At 41.4% G+C, this 15,709-nt stretch overlaps 1 protein-coding gene across 1 annotated transcript in view; it reads right to left on the minus strand.

Annotated features, from left to right (window-relative positions):
- Positions 1-15,709, minus strand: part of TRABD2B (TraB domain containing 2B) — a 261,364-nt gene that overhangs the window by 20,479 nt on the left and 225,176 nt on the right. The window lies entirely within an intron of this gene.

The following is a 15,709-nucleotide window of genomic DNA, read 5'->3' on the forward strand; positions in this document are numbered from 1 at the left end:
ACAGAAGTCTTTTGGTGGTTTTTTTTTTTGTTTTGTTTTTTTTTTTTTTGTTTTTTTTTTTTAACTGCAACAAGAATTGTATTTCCTCATCCAGTCAGGACTGGGGACAAGGACACCTAGGCTGATGACAGACGCATGGAAGCATGGAAGCTTGGCAGCTGGGATGGGATGTGAGACCTGAACTCCAGCAGGTAATGAAGAAAAAAGGGGGAAATGACCTGTCCAAAGCCTCCTTGAAACAATTCTGCCAGAGCTCTTCAATCCTATCTGAAGTATTACCAGCTCTTGTACATGACTGGAATGATGCAGAAAAGACCTTTTATTTTCATCTTCTAGAGTTTCACTGATTTTAGAAGAAAGTCAATATAAACTCTCTCCTTTGGTATGCAGCCATGTGAACTTATTGTGAGCTAAGATAGCTGAAACAAAAAACTAATAAAACAGGACTGACATAAAGTTATTTTTCCCCCCTAACTTCAGTAGAAGTTCATATTGAGTCTTAATTGCAAGAAATTTTCCTGTCCCTGGGATGGGCCAATGAGTTGTACATACAGAAAATGGGAGCGAATTAATAGGCAATATGAAGCTGTGGTCTGCAAAACTATTTCTATTACATGGATGCTATGACTTTTATGACAGAAACAATTAAAGCCACGTGAAAAATTTTGCCTCCTGAGTGAAACCAGTAAGACATTTTAATGAAAAAGTAATAAAAAATCCTAAACTTCATTGGTGACAATGTACAAAATGTGCCGCAAGTGAAACCACATGTTTCATTTATGGAACATTTTGTTCTCTTCCAAAAAAGTCACATCTACTACTAATGAAAGCTTTTTTTCTTTTTTACTTTCTTGAAGTCTGTTACAATACCAGTCTTGATGGTCACCTCTATTTCCACTGCATTGTGTTTCATCCGAAAGTCTTTCCAATACCTACTGATAATTAATTACTGTTACTATGAGACTCACTGGCAAACACCACAGTAACTTTGTCACTTGTAGCCAACATCCATGAAGTTCTTCAGAGATCATACAGCAGATAGAGCAAAAAAAGAAAGTTTTCTAGAACTAATTCTGAAATTCTTCATGGTTGGTTTTATTAATAAAACACACAAGAAAATCCCTTTTCTTTCTTCTTTTCCCAATCATTCAGACTCCCAGTGAGTCCCTTCCAAACTCATTCATGCTTACTCCATGCTCTATTTTATATCACAGATAGATCTGCTGGTTCTAAATTTTTTCCCCATTAAGACTTTCTTTCATGTTTCATGTTGAGGGTGGAAGTTCCCCAGTGCAGCAGTTTCCTTTGAGAGTTCTTGGCGCTCTCCAAAGCCTTTAAGAATTCCTCAGCTATGGCACAGGCTTGTGGCTTAAACAAAGCCATGTCCTGACTCAGTAAATGAAGAGGCGCTCACAGGTTTGCACTGGGGCGGTCTCATAGGCCACAGCAGACAGTTCTTAATTTTTATCCAACCACGACGGTGGATCAGCAAAGTATCAACATCCAAGTGCAGCCATTTAGCAGCTTGGAGGATAACACAGTGTGAACTTGGACAGGAGAGTTTAGGCAGGTAGGAAGGACCAGGACCAAGCACCTACAGACACCATGTGGGTCCTGAGATGGCAGCAGAGACCAGTGGGTGGCAGGAAGCCACCGGAACTGAGCTGTAGCCAAAATTTCTGTTTCCATTGACTTCCTTCTCTGTGCCTCGTGCTCTGATCAGTCAGCAACTCCCTGAGATGCTGCAGGCAGGAGCAGCCCCCCTGTGCCAGCTCAAGGCTGGGGCTGCTCTTTGATTCCTTGAGTGGTCTTAGGGATATCTGAACACGTACTTTCCACCTTTTAACACCTACTATTTTCTTACATGTGTTTACCTTGCTCTGAGCTCCCTGTAAACTGGAACCAGTAGAGAGGTGTTTTTATGGGTTGAGATTTTACAAACCACTTAAGACGACTGGCAGCTCCCTTCTTATTAAAATTAATGACTTTGGGCATCAAAATCCCCGTGGTGGCTTTGAAAGTTTCTGCCTTAATTGTTACCACTACCATCACATGAGCCACAGGTTGTAAACTTGATATTTCAGAACATTCTTTGGGAAGAGAATAAATAAACACTGGAGAAACGTTAAAATGCTGTAACCTAAAGAGGGTTATAAACTAACCACCAGCATGTTAGAGTTGAGTCAGGGGGAATAGATCCACTGTGGCAACTGCATATTACATTGAGTTGATATTCGTTCCATTATGCCTGCACAAATATTTTTTAAATTATTAGTAACTGCTAATAATCGCACCAAGACCTAAGAGGGACTTTTGAAAGCTGTATGTTGATGCATGCTTGCTCCTCTAAAATAAAACAAAGATAGTTTTAAACTGATTTAATAAATCAGTTACAATGATTATACTATATTATGTACAAAATAATAATTACAATAAAAATAAACAACAAATACTATAAAAATATGACTAATTCATTATGAACCTGTTTTTTTTTCAGATAGGACTGTCATCCTACAGACATTCTGCCAGAAGGAAAATCAAAACAGAATATGGATATTTCATCCAAATATATTGCAAGAATATTTAAAAATGTTAATTTAATGTAAGAAAGATTTCCTATAGGATGATAATTTCCCCATTGATTTCAGTAAAAAAAAAACCAAAAAAAAACGCTAATACAAATAATAGTTAAGTGCTAGATTTTATTTATATTCTGGATTTTCCCCCTGAAAAATAAAGGCAAAAACCTGCCATCTGCAATCGGATACCTGGACAGTCGAGCTCTGCATTACCTGAAGCTTTACTGTTAAATTCAACTGCTCATTTCATGGACTATTTCGTGCCTTTCCCCTGGTCTCAGTCTCTGTGCACTCTGTTAGCACAGCTGCACTGTATGAAACCATGGGGATATAATGGACTTTTTTTTCCATTCCTTCACTACTGCTGAGACAGCTTTTCAAGATACATAGTTATTTTTAAAGTCGGGGAAAAAGCAAGGCTAGTTTTCAGTTTGTGAGGCCACAGTGCCTTTTCTGAAGAAAGAGTGAGAAAGTACCACCCAAATATCTTGGTCCACACAAAGATCTCAGAGATTTTTCATGAATAACTTGATACAATTCCAGGCTTAGAGGTTCCACCCATTTTTAAATGTATCATTCCCACACAGGGTGGTCTTGGAAAAATGAAAATTATTTCAGGCCCTTAGGTGGGTTTTTCCCATCTCTGACCTTAATTTCCTTCCCTGGGATGTGCAGTCCTGCAAAACAAGTTCTCTAAAACAACCAAGTCCAAATAAGAAAACTTTGGAGTCTCAACAAATATCCTATGTGGCTTGGTCCTAAGGTACAGAAAGCAGTGAAAACAGGAAAACATTTATTCTTGCTAGTTCTTGAAAACGCTTAATCCACAGACAAAGACCTCTGTGGTTTCTTTCACTTCTGGTGAAATTTGCCATCCTTTTCTAATTCTTTCCAAGAATTAAAAGAACAAAACATGTAAGTTGTTTGGACTGAGCTGGATGCTCCATTAGGCTGTCTCAGCATTTCTCTCTCTTCCTTGTGGTCTGCAGTGTCACTCTGTGCTGGCACTGACCATTGAAAATTGACTCATCACTGGGATTTGTTAGGGCTATTGAGTGGATCTGGTCAGAAAGATGACATTCACACCATGGTGTCCTGCAATATATTATTTTTATAAGTCCCAGGCTTAAAACTGCACAGGTCAGGCAGGGCAGAGGCCGGTAATGCCTCTGCCCCTGATCTGCCAGAGTAACACCATCAATGTTTGGACTGAGTTCCCATCAAGCCTCCCCACGGGCTTCCACAGGGCCAGGGAGGAACTTGCCCTTGCTGTATGCCTTTGCTGATGACACACATCGTCCAGACAATGAAATCATCAATCTCTTTTTTTTCAGCAATCTTGCGGTAACATCTCTGTTCCCTCAGATATATGCAGAATCTTCTGAAATCCCAGTCTGCCAATTTATTATTTGCATCCTGACTTTGCAGCACAAGCAATGGAAAAGTTTTGCTCAGAAGACTGCCATGCTTTGCACAGGCTTCCAAGCACAGCAACATCACTGAGGTTTTCTTGCTTCAGTTCTCAGAACTGTCAGACAAGGGGAGATTTTGTTTCATCAAGAGAGAAGCTGCGGTGATAGCAAGGAATGTGCGATGTGGCAGCTTCATCCTCATGCCACCGTTCCTGGGATGCAGCCGGCTGACGGCCAGACAGCGAGTTAAAAGCGTTTTATTGTGGATGGATTCTCATAAATTCCAGTTGGGGTGTCTTTGTGAAGGCAGGAATTCGCCAGCCCCTCGCACACACCCTCGCTCCCCTCGCCGCAGGCCACGGAGACATCTGCTCCTGGCTCTGCTTTCCCCACACATCTCTCTGAGACAGTCATGCACACCCACAAGATGGGCACCACAATGTCCTGTCCCACAAAGGGTTTTGCTTTTTTCCCCCTCTTCCACACTAGGATGAAGCTCAGACTTCCAAAGCTCTTGGGAGAGAAGGAAACAAAAGAACAGAAAAGCAGGCAGAAATCCTAACCCATCCCAGCACTGCTCATAGGGCCTCTTTCCAGTGATGGAAGTGTGGATTGAGAGCACAGACTCACATAACCAGGTGACACCATGGACATAATGTCCTTCAAGATGAAAAGCATAAATATATTTTACTGCAAAAGAGAGTAACTGCAAAGCAGAGATCAGAGAGTTAGATTCTCCCCATACTTAAACTTTATCTGAGCTGCTTCAGGCTAAGTGCTGTAAATTACTCAGAATGAATTGGGCTCAAGAGACAGCAAAAGAGAAATCCCTGATTACTCCTGTGAAATCTCTGATTATTCACCCACCTGATCAGCTTAATTATAATGAGGTTATTTTATTTAGGATGTAGTTGCCTTAGGCCTGTACACTAAAGTTAAAACTTCTTAACAGAATTTGGAAACAAAGTTGTTTTTTCATTTTTTTGCATCATAGTCAACTACATCTCATGAGCACTTAAATTAGGTTAAGTAGTTAAATTAGATTACAGTCCACCCCAAACTTGGATGTGCTCTGAATCCATGACAGACTATTTCTCTGGGAAGAATCACTGTTGCTCAAGAACTGTAACCTTAGTTTGAAAGCAAATTTAGTCCTCAGTATACACACGTATATACATGTGCAACTCTGCGCATAAATGAAAAATTTGTCATGTGAAGATATTCACGTGGACCGTAACGTTTTCATTCCCACTTTGAGAAATTATAAAGTAAGAGGAAGAAGTAAAACTTTTGTTATCTATTCTGTTTCATTAGAAGTAGAGCTGGTCTAAGGCACAGGAGAAGAAATGCAAACCTTCTGCACTTGAGAGGCTGCGTTTGCTGAAAAAAAAAGAGGGCAGCTGTAACATTTGTAACATGTCATTTCCACATTTTCATATGAATTCTTTCAGAAAACTCAAAATGTTTCATTTCAGCATTTTCTGAACAAAGCTTCTAATTTTTTTTAGTCCTCTGTTTTCAAAGACTTACATGCTACAAAGTGCCCTTTTTTGTTCAGGGATTGATCTCAATTAAAAAGAAAAACCCAACTAATATATAAAAATGACAAAACCCAACAAAACCCAATTCCTGTCTTCAAAAGCATCCTCAAAACGTTCCATTTCAAATTGCTCTGAACTTATTTTCCCTTCTTGATTTTTTGGTTCAGTTCTTGAACTGAATAATCCTTTGTTTATGAATCTTTCATGGAAACTCTGAGAGCTGCACGCTCCAGCCCCAGAGGATGGGCTGTGCTCTCAGAGGAAGGATGGGTTGACCCTCCAGTCTTGTTTCCATTTTCCACATAAATAGCAAATAAGAACCTTCTCTGCTCATGGTACACAAGCCCCACCTCAGGCTCTATTCCCTAAATCTCCACAGTCTTATTACCACCAAACCAATTTAGTGCTAAGCTATTTCTGCCTGGGTAGTTCAGCTTAAGCAAAATATTCACAATATAGATACTTCTGGTGCCTTGCTGTCTTATGGAAGTGGTACTTAAAGCTCCTTGGATAGAATCCCTATCCCATAGGTCCAGAAGGGCTTTTTCCTGCTCAGGCACGGTTCAACAGGGAGCACAGAGATATACAGCTGTCCTGGGACACCAGGAAGTCTCCTTCACAGAGGAGAGAGACGCCTTCACATTCAAATTACAACTCTGTATGTCCTTGCAGCACCCAAAGGCTTGCTACATGAAGTAAACTGTTTTATTGTCTTATAATAAAATTTTGACTGCTGAGTTTGCAATGAATTTTAAGAACTTAACTGACATAAAAACCTCCCAAAAAACAACAATCAAACTGGCTGCTTGATTTGAATCCATAGTAGAATTACAGCTAATATACAACTGTTTGTATCTTGCTCATTTACAATCCAAATTGAGTTCTGCTCCGAGATTGTCTCCACTGGGAATTAGTTTCCCTTCTTTGCTGGATCCTCCAGAGAGAACATCTATCTGCAGAAGTCCATATTCTCTATTATATCTTAAATATAAAAACTCTACAGAGACACAGCTGAGCAAGGCTTAGCTTGAGGGACTACAACATTTTCACTGACTTCAGACTGAAACTAAGGGCAGATTATTCACTGTTTGCCTGGTGCTGTTTCCTGCACTTCCCTCTGATGCTCTGGAAGTTGAATCCTGGCTGAAGTGAGCTACTGGGTGCATCACAGATCTGTGCAAGAACAGCAACTTGTGTTCCTGAAGTACCTTGCTCAGTTGAGGCTCTTACAATTGTAAGACACAGATAATGTGAGCTCCTAAGTAGCTGCTATCACCAGAAGGAGAGAGACACAGACCACTTAAATCCAGCAGCAGGCATAAGTGTGGAACCAAAGAGCCATAAGAAGACCATGTCTGCAAGAGACTCCACATTTCTGTGACACTAAATCCACCTTTCTTCTCTGCAGCCAACACTGCAAAACATCTGATCTGCTCAGCCATTGATGGCTGCTGAGCTAAAAAAAGGAACACAGAGACACTCTGACTTTCTCCAAAATGTTGTTAGAGCCCATTGGCCTTGCCCATATCACAGTGCCTGAGTGTTTCCAAGAAAAGAACAAGATAGTTGTCAGAATCTGTATTCAGGCCACACTTCAGCATGTCTGGGCATTTTCACTGCACAGTGGTGGACAGAGCCCTCGAAACGTGATGAAGGCAGAAGAGTTCTCCCTCCAAACCCCACCTGCTTTAATGTCTAATGCTGTTCTGTCAACTCTAATGCCAATGGACTTCACATAACGTCTCTCTATGTATTAGCCTCATGTCACAGAGGGTTCCCTCTCTGTATCAAGCCATGCAGATGGAACTGCTTGTATCAAACGCTCCTTTCTGTCTGACAAAGCCATCCTTCCTAAAATTCTTCATTAACAAAGCATGCACATTGCTGCTGAAACCTAATGGAAGAAAAGAAGGTTTTATGAGTTTGCTAATTGAAACTTATGAGACCAGACCTTGAATATCCAGGATGCATCTGAGGCCATAGGAGAGACTGATTTTTAATGAACTCAGGTAAATCTCACTGTCTAGTTACAAAGAACAGGCTCCAGGTCTCCCTTCCTTCAAACAGGAAAACTTGAACTGACCCCAGAAAATATCTCTCCTTCACTGAAATGTCTATGATTATTATTTTTATTGGCACACTTAAGAATCCCAGAATTAAATTATGCATGATCATTATTTTTATTGGTACACTTAAGAATCCCAGAATTAAATTACACAGTCATTGAAGAGCTCCATCTCACCAAGTTGACAGACAAAGGGTGTGAGACAATGACAAACAGTACAAAGGTGACAGCCCCTGCAGCCTCCCTCCCTAACTCTGTTGGAGACCTCATTCCACAGGAGCTCTAGGGGCTCACCTACCTTTATTATATGTGCATATCTGTTTGTTTGTTTGCCTTGAAATGCTTTATCTAAGTGCCAGTTGTCTGAGGGGGCATCACAGCTGAGTACTTGTAGCACTGCCTAGCTATGGAAAAACATGTAATATAACAAGTGTAACAGACATCAGAGACTCATCACAACTATGCCTGGCATCTGGCACAGGTTCCAGCAGTCATGTTAGCTTCTTATCACTACACAAAGCTGAACACTGAGAGTGACCAAACCAAGACTTCTTATGAGGTGCTGTAATACAGCTCAAACTGCAGAAAAGTCAATGCTGTTGAAATGATGCCCACGTGAGATGTTTTAATTAAAACTGCAGGACGACTCCTCTGGCTCTCTCTCTACAATGAGACTGAGTGCTTGGGGCTGCTCCACAAGCCTCTCAATTCTGAACAGAAGGGGAGGCTACTCTGTCCCTCTGTTGCCTTCCTTTTCTAGTAAGAATTCATCTGACAGGCAGTTAGAACTGAATTATCCCAAGTAGCACACAGATCAAAAAAGCACACAGATCAAAAAAGAGTGTATGCCCTTATTTATGTGAAAATAAGCATGATGGAGTCAGGCTTTATGAGGAAAGCCTTTTTCTATACACCACAGTTGAACCTATAGGTCTCCTAGACCTCATCATGTCTGTTGTTCACAGACTGACCAGGGCTTCTTGGAAAGGCAGGAAAGGTAAAGAACGAAGCAAGTGGAACAGTGCACCCCAGTAGTGAAAGAAGAAAGAAAAAAAATCAGTCTCCAGCTATATCACCTCATTTAAACCACTTCTGGTTGTCTGTGGATTTCATTTGATGCCTTTCTCTGACATGAGTCATTCAGCAATGACTGCAATCAGTATGAATGCTTGAATACATAGAAATTGCCCTAAATTCATGGCTGCATTTCTGAAACAAACAAATGAAACCCTTGTTACCTCTGCTTTCTTTCAAGTCTGTGTCCTTTCTCCTTAAGGGAAATGTTTTTAAAATTGCCTCAGCGATTTAAAACCTCAGTGCCTGCTAAATGTCAACACAAGCTGCAATTCCCACCTAAAACTTAATTTACATACAAATTTGATACAAGTGCAAAATCACCATTTAACATTAGCAAGAAACCCCATTCCTCTAGGGAAGAAAGATGATTCCTTTGTCACAAACTCAAAGCAAGGTTTGTTTTGACAAAATGGTGGCAAAAAGTGAATCTGTATCTACTGCATCCACTGACTGTAGGTTAACAAGTGGAACCAGCTGCTTCTGGGAAAAGGTCTTCAGCCTAGGAGGTACCACAGAGGAAGGATGCAGGAACCCAGCAAAACCAAACTGGAGTCAGAGGTGGGGATACAATGGGTCCTTCAGACCTCCCAGGACAAGAGAAAGCAGAGTGAGAACCACCCATGGACCTGGACCAAACCACCACCAGTATTACTCCAAGGTGTTATACAGCCTTGGTTCTTAGCATTGCCGATTTCAAAAATCAGCTTTTTCTCTCCAAAGTTCATGGAGGGACTTCTGGATCTTCCTTGTGATGGAATATGATGCCTTGACTCTGTGGGTGTCAGGAATAATTCCTTAAAATTACTTAAAATGCCACAAATGCAGGCAATGTTACAACTTAAACCCACTACAGCAGCAGAGATTTACTGCTCTCTTTGTAGAATCACAGAATTGTTTAGGTTGGAAAAGACCTTTGAAATTATTGAGTCCAACTATTAACCCAGCACAGCAATGTTCACCTCTAAACCATGTCCCCAAGTGCCACATGTACACACCCTTTAAATCCCTTTAGGGATGGTGACTCTACCACTTCCCTGGTACCCTGTTCCAATGCATGGCAACCCCTTCTGTGAAGAAATTTTTCCTAATATCCCATCTAAACCTCCCTGGCACAACTTAAGGTCCTTTCTTGTTCTCCTACTGCTTGTTATTTGGGATAACAGACCAACTCTCACCCCAGTAAAACCCTTTCAGGTAGCTGTAGAAAGCGATAAGCTCCCCCCTGAGCCTCCTCTTCTCTGGGCTAAACAACTCCAGTGAGTTTATTTCTAGCAATGTTTTCTTTCCCTTTCAGAAATCAAGAAGCAAGTACCAAACAGAAGACAGTACCAAAAAAGTATTTGAGATCCATGTTTATCCACTGTGGATTGGGATTTACATTCCAGGGGTATAATGAACACAGAGACACAAAGATGTGGGCGCAAAACATTATTAAATCCTTGAAGATTATCCCAGTTTCACTCAATAATGGAACCTTTCCTTAATGACTCTGGCATGGATATAAACTATAGCCTTTAACAGAGCTCAATGCCAACAGAAACCAGCAACTCTGCTGAGGCTTTATAGTTTTTCTTCAGTGGAGAGGAAAAGTGTTTATCTGGGAAGTGTTTCACATCACGGACAATAGGAAACTGTTCAGCTTTCCACAAATAGGCTGGTGTGCAACTTCCAAGCACTCTCCAAGGAAAACTTTGGAACGCTAGCCACGTCTTTCCAGCAAGGATTTCATGTAAAGTAGGTAATGCCCCACATCCTTCATCCTGATTTATTCCTGCCTCATCCTCATTTCCAAGTGCTGTGCTCACTTCAAACACAACACGACGGTCATCTCTGAATGTGCACATTGATCACTGGGGACTCCAGATTGGTATTGGCCCTTCAAACATAAACAGGGATATGCTGTCCTGACAGAGGGATTTCTGGGACTGCCTTTATTTTTGCAAGAGTAATTTGGAAATGTGAAGCTGGGGTCATATGACAGCAGATGCAAATCTAGTTGCCAGACAGGGCACTGGGTACTAAAGCACTTGGAGCCTGTCTATGACTTTGCTGCTGAAGTGCTACAGGTCAGCAGGAAAATGTTACTATTCCTGAGCTGACTGGAAATCAATGGAGAAAGACTTCAGTGTGCTCTTTCTCACAAATGAGAGCACCAAATTGGGTCTTTTCCTCTGCAAGCTGCTACCAACAGAGAGGGGCACTATGGAATTGGGAGCTGCTCTGATGTCCCATAAAGCAGTAGGAACAGACAATATTGCAAATTTAGTCCTTCTGTCAACTCTGGCTCCCAGTAGGACCTAATATTTTCTTGCTGAAGTGACAACCAGTTGTTATCTTGCTGAAGTGACGAAAGTTACAAACATGGTGGGTGTAAATTTAAAATTAATTCTTGATGCTGATAAAAAATTTTGTACTGTGGTGGGGCTACATGAGACAGACGGATGGGCATAGCCAGGTCCATAGTGGCCATGAGGGGGTGAATCCTCCAGGTGCTTCTCCTGACCAACAAGAGCCTCAAACAGTGGCAGAAGATTCAGTTTTCACAAGCAGAACAACTGCATCACATGTAGCTGCCCAACTAAGCAAGAGGTCAGTGCAGAGGCGCATACAGTTCAATTTCTGCTAGACACTCCCTGTGCCCCAAACTTTCTAAATTTGCACCTATGAATCCCCAAACTGGATTACTGTGGTGGTATGTTCTTAGCAATCACAACTGCAAGAAACTGTCTTTATTCTGGAAGGTATTTCACCATATTACTTGACAGCAACTGTACCTACATCCATCTACAGCATCTGATCCATTTTTCCTCCCTCCTGTTTCTGTTCACAAGTCCATTTTTCATTCTTCCTGGAATGCAGAGCATTTGGGAGTATGGGTGGGAAACCAAAATCTTTCAACACTCACTAACAGAAATTTTTTTATTAATTAACTTTGTGGGAAGAAAAGAAAAGACAGAGAACTGATCTTCTGCTCTGAAATCATGAATCACTGTGGAAGAGAAAACATGTCCTCTGAGGTACCTGAGGCCACTTCAGACAGAATGAGTGACTGAGCTGCTTCCTTGGAAAGTCCTGAGTCATCAAACACAGCAGTTTAATCCCCAGGAAATGGGAAACACATTGGCATGATGTTCACTTGCATGGAGCATGAGGTCCAGAGAAGGGTGAAACTCCTAAGATTTTGGAGATCAGTTTAGCTTGAGGAAGGATTTTAAAATCTAAATGCTTCTCTGAAGTATATCTGATCTGGATCTGGGTACTGTATTCCCAACACATGATTTCCTGGATGAATTAAACTCTCTACAAACTTTGCAGATTGCATATGAATTTACTTTGACTTCTCATAAAAATGATTCAATGATCATGACACAAAAATGCATTCTGGCTTCTAAGGTATTTACTGTGACAAGTACTTTATAAATTCACCATCCTTAATTTACTGTTACAAGAACTTACTCCTTTTGGCATTCCTGCTCCTTCTACTAGCACCTAACTAGGAGGAGGGGCTGACATACATGGATCTCAGCCTGACTCTTCACCATATTCTCCCAAAGGGACACCCACACAGTCATTTAGGAACCAAATCTGGGTTATGGCCAGCATGAAGTCACCTGGCGTGCCTGAGATACCATGAGTTATTAAAAGTGAGACTATTTAGCATCAAAATGGGCAAAAAGTGACACAAAATCACCCTACCCTCATATGTACATTAGAGTGACTTTCTACTTGTGGGGGAAATTCAAAAAGGTTTCAGTAAATTTCACAGCTTGCCACAAAAAGATCCACCCACAGGAGTCATTTGGTCATGCCACCAGTCACATCATAGCGCTCTGAAGGGCTTCTAAGCCCATTTGAAGTCCAAAGAATGTCCTTCTGAACACCTGATCATTCATGAAAGATGAAACGTGTACTTCTCAGCAAAATTTTCTGTAGTACACTCTATCTTTGACTGTTTTTTTCTAAGGAACTGTTATTGAAGGAACCTTAGGTGAAAGTGTCAGTGAGAGAAGTCATTGACTTCCTTACTTTCTGTTCCTTTTTTAGGAACTTGTGCATTGTAAAGAGCTTCCTGAAAGCTAAATTACTATACTCATGGTGAATCAAGCAGCTCTATCGACTGCAGCACAGCCCACAGACCTCTTGCTGAAGGAAAATAAGTCAGCTCTGGATGTGGAAAAGCTCTCTGTCCTAACGTGTGAGGTCTCTTTGCCTGACAACGTGATAGTGAAGGTAAGGGAAGTCGGCACTGCAAAGACAGAGTGACAGCAAACAGACCACAAACTTCCTCCGATAAACCACATCTTTCCAAGCACACAATACCACTTGATACCTTTGTGCCCCTTGAGCTGTTACAAAGTGCAGCTGCACTTCAGCCCAGATTGATGTCACCCGGCGGAGGCCATCAATCCACAGGACAAGTGCAGGCTGAATACACAAACAAAGTCACACAACCTCACTGTTTCAATACAATGCTGGGGAGAGGATGGCGCAGTTTCTCCAAAGGCTTAAATGAGCTTAGTGACACATCTCACAGAATGATTAACCATCTAAAACTTGATTAGCCACCTAAAACCAGCCAGACATCTCCTGCAAGCGAGCTGGGCCAGTTGTCTGAAGATGCCCATGAGCACTGCTCTGGAAAAGCCAGTCTTTTTACTTGGACTGTAGAAGGCATCTGCACAACTGTGTGAACATACTCTGAGTCTTCCACCAGTTCCCTCATGGCTCCTCACAACCGAAGATGGGAGAGGATCAGCAACCATCTCATATTAAAAATAACCTCTAAAAAAGCTACTGGCACTGATGGAAGCCAACAACTTCAGTGCAAGTTGGATCAGCTTTATCTCTAATAACTATAAACCAAAATTTTAATCCCATACTCATGACCTGAGGTGAAAAGATCTGCGTTAGAGTTGGCTGGAAGCAGAAAGAGGATGAAAAATCAGCTTCTCCTGTGGAAACAAGAACGCTGAAATTTGGCTAGGAAATAAAGTAAGAACTAGCTCTGAACTTTTGAAGTCTCCAAGGCTCTGTAAGTTTACTATTAGAGAGTTTATGGAGTATGAGATACAGATCTCCTAAAACTGATAGGCTGCAGATCAGCAAAAAACCCTAGAAACCTTAGCACTGGCTTCAGGACAGCTCAGCGAGCAAGCTGCCCTGGAGCAAAAAGAAGCAAGCCCAGGTTTCCCCAGAGGCCCCCTTCCCAAGGAACAGAATTATATGGAATATGAAACAATTCTTTCAAAAGAAACCAGAAATTTTACTGAGGATAAAATCTGATTATATGGCAAAGTGAATGTCCCACTGGGAGAACTAGTCAAGCATGAAATTCCTGAGAAGTTCTGTTCTGTATTCTTACTCCAACACCATGGACTATCTTGTTCTTTCCCAGATTTTTTTTTTTTTTGTGGCAAGTTGCTAAATTCCATTCTCTCAGAAGGTGTTCAATGTCTAAAGATGGCCTAAAGGACACGCAGATACACTGTCCCTAAGTAATGTGTTGCTCAGGAAGTGACAGGATAATTAAATTTCTATGGCTGAGAATTTGTAAGTTGACTTTGCTTCTCTACCATGTTTTGGAGACCTTCTTCCATGTTTTTCCCCCTAAGAGTTACTTTGGCTGGCTCAGGCTTTGTAGCTGTAAGGTAGACACAATGACAATTAAATTGCAAAGGAGAATATTTTAAAGGCACACAGGAACATGAAAATGTAATGTGCCTATTTTCATAGTTAAGTATTTTAAGCATTGAGTAGTCATATTCTCCAATGTTAGATGAGGCAATAAATTCACCAGTGCATGCAGATGAACCCCATTTAATCCCTATGCACCTCTTACTGTAAATTATTCTGTCAGAGAACCCCCCTAAATAATGGATTCACTTTTCTTCACAGGGAAGGGATGGGAATATGATCCTTAGGCTCAGATCAAGTGAAAGATCCAAAGGTTTACAAGAGGTTTAAGAAGAGCTGCCACATCCCAATAGGGAGATTATTCTACTCACATAAAAAAGGGTGCATTTTTCCCTGTATCAGAAGAGATGGGATCCAGAGTCTACCTTTCTCAGTTCTTTTTTCCTCAATTAATTTGGTCATTTCCAATTAAAGTGTCACAGTTCTTGTAATATTTTTTCCCACTTGCATATTTTCTAAATGAACTTCTACTTTTTTCACAACAACTTTAACATTGTCCCTAACACATCCCAAAAATTAAGAGCTATGCAGTGTGGAGCAACCCTGACTATCAGGCACCAGAAAGCTGGAGTTTATAGGCATCCCAAGGAACTTGGAAAGTACTGGGAGATTCCTGAGAGTTCTGAGGGCATCTGTAATTTTCTGAGATCTCTTAAACTGGGTTTACCAAACTGGGGCTGAGGGAAATGTTATGTCAAACATTTTTCCCAATTCTGTCCAACACCTTGAGAGAGTTAGGGATCCCGATGGAGTGAAATGGCTGCATCACTGTGTGGATGGCGTGTGCTTTCAGCCCACGGGGAAGGAGAGAGCATTCCCTGGGGAGCAGAGACTTCTACCCTGAGACAACGACGAGTAGCAGAGCCAGGGCCACAACTGTAGAATGCTATGGGAGAAGGGAGGGAGGAAGCTCTTTGCTTCAGACAGGACAGGAGTAAGTTACAACAGCAAAGACACATTGCTTCAACTGGGACAGGAAGTGCAAACAGAAGGAGCAAGGGTAATTAATTTCTCCAGCAGAGCTCTGAGAGTTTACAATAAACTCTCAAACTTTCAGATAAGCAGACATAAAAATTTGTGCTGAATTCTTTGATTCATCCTGAATTCCCTGATTTTGAAAGAAGGCAGCACTGATCCCATCCTTGGAGAGAGCCTGATAAAAATGAGCACTGCTGCATGTTCTTCTGGCCAAGAGGATGGTGTGCAGCACATCAGGGCTTGGCACATGGCAGAAGGTCAGAGCTGATTCTGAGAACCCAGCAACAGCAGAGTCATCATGGACACAGGTGCTTCCTGGACTGATCTTGCAGTTTGGCTGTTTCCAGTTAAATGTGAAGCAGC

This window comes from Pyrgilauda ruficollis, unplaced genomic scaffold (genome assembly GCF_017590135.1).
Source record: "Pyrgilauda ruficollis isolate IOZ18807 unplaced genomic scaffold, ASM1759013v1 scaffold6, whole genome shotgun sequence".
NCBI lineage: Eukaryota > Metazoa > Chordata > Aves > Passeriformes > Passeridae > Pyrgilauda > Pyrgilauda ruficollis.